Source organism: Poecilia formosa, unplaced genomic scaffold, assembly GCF_000485575.1.
Source record: "Poecilia formosa unplaced genomic scaffold, Poecilia_formosa-5.1.2 Scaffold301, whole genome shotgun sequence".
NCBI lineage: Eukaryota > Metazoa > Chordata > Actinopteri > Cyprinodontiformes > Poeciliidae > Poecilia > Poecilia formosa.
Window position 1 is genome coordinate 123,567 of NW_006800240.1, and position 1,946 is coordinate 125,512.

General features: G+C 43.5%; 1 long non-coding RNA gene across 1 annotated transcript; it reads right to left on the minus strand.

Moving 5' to 3' along the window:
* Positions 1-421: 421 nt before the first annotated feature.
* Positions 422-1,897, minus strand: LOC103152114 (uncharacterized). Its single transcript, XR_477707.2, has 3 exons — positions 736-1,897; positions 608-661; positions 422-488 (listed from the first exon to the last, which is right to left on the minus strand). It is a non-coding gene; the product is annotated as an uncharacterized LOC103152114 (long non-coding RNA).
* Between the last annotated feature and the right edge of the window lie 49 nt (positions 1,898-1,946).

Here is a 1,946-nt window from a genome sequence, read left to right on the forward strand (position 1 = left end):
GCTTTTTTCTGCAAGAGAGACCGAGACAGAGAATAAAACAAGAGGATATAATGTGGACCAGATGAACAAAAAGTTGCTGCTAATCCAGTTCCCACAGACTGCAACAGGCCAAAAATAAACGAGCAGCAGCTTTGAGAGCAAGAATTGCATATGTGGACCTTTCCAACCTTATGCCTTATGAGTCATGTTTAATGCTCCAGTTACAGATTAAAATGGACAAAATTGGCCGTTGGGGTAAAACTTCATGCTCAGTTCCAGACAATTAGCATCAAGTACATATTTTAGCTGACTAGACTTTGACTAACATTAGTAATTTTTGGCAGAGGTTTCTGGATTCTGAGGTATCACTGCTGTATCACGTCTCCAAGTTGTTCTGTAACTTTTGACTATATTTCTTGATTTAGTTTAGATTTTGTTTCACCTGACGTTCCGATTCCAGCTCCTTTTTGGGGTGAAATCGGAAAAGGATGTAAGGATGTGGAGGAGCCCTGGGGGGACAAAAGTGTGAAACTGAAAGTTATTTTATCTTAGATGTAAATATGCACAAAATCCTCAACACAGCAATAACAGCTATGTCATATGCTAACTGGACAATCCACAAACCTACCGTCGTTCCTGTTTGTTTTCCATCAGCCTTTCTGTTGCCACCATCTCCAGAACTCTGAGACATGAGAAGGAATGTGTTAAACTAAAGTGTTGATTCACTTTAATTGAGATGATTACAGAAAAACTCACTTCATCTGAGTAATCGTCATAGTCACAGAAGCCCTGAAATGCCTGAGGGTCTCCCACGAGTCTTAGCTCTCCAATTTCACCCTTTAAAGACACAAACAACTTGTAAGCAATCAAGTATGACAATAGAAGCATGAATTTGTAAAGGTTTAGTTAAATTTATGAAGAGAGTGCCATAGAGACTGGACAGACTCTCGACAGATCACTGGAACGGGAGACAGAGGCAAAAAGACGTGGACTCTCTTGTTGGAAAACTGTGGATTGGGGAACAAGGTGTGTCTCCATGGAAACCTTCATCAGAGATCTTGGTTCCAGGAACACGAGGCAAGTCCACCTCGGCATCCTCGCCAAAGAACTCTGAGAACTTATGTAACACGAGTCTGAGGTGGACCTCCAAAAGGCTGAGAAGTGGTTCCTGAGAACAGTGCAGGAGAGATTGATCGTAGAACAGGGGATGAAGACGATGAAGGATGTCCTGAGAGCAGACACAGCTCTGCTGCTGCTGTGGATTCGGAAAACCTTTGCAACAGCTGCTGCTCCTGCAGACAAAGGATCTGCTGCTGCATCACTAGAGAAACCAGCACTCTTGAATGCCAATATGAATATTGGTCTTGGGCGTGCTAAGGAGGCGTTGAGCAGGCCCTGTTGCTTTAGCTTCAAGCAGTAAGTAGTATCCTCTGAAAAGATGGGAAGTAGACTGTGGTCCTCTAAGAAGATGATGTAGAGAAGGCATCAACCAGACCCTCCTGACCAGTAGTTGAGGCTTCTGTCAGGCCTGTAGCACAGAAGTGGAGGCGTCTCAACAAAAAAGCTATTTTCTGTGGGAGGCAGAGGAAGCAGAAGGCGCTGATACAAGTGGTGGAAGATGACAAGCTATAGGGTATAACATCCTCTGGAAGCTCTTTGGACCAACTCCAGGTGAAGCCAGCACTCGCTTAAACCCACCAGTCCTGCTCTGCAGGATCCCTATGGGGACGGTGTGCTTGGCCCACAATTTGGCTGGATTCTTCTGTCAAGAAGTGTGTGGTAGAAATGAAGCCAAGATGCAGACAGCCACTGGAGGATGGCAATTAAAGGTTCAATAAAAAAGAAATCTTACAGAACTAGAAACAAGGTGAACATGACATGCAGTATGGACAGAGTAAGGTTTGATGCATTTGACAAAGAAGATAAAACTTGTGGTACCAAGGAAATTATATAAATTTTTACCTTAA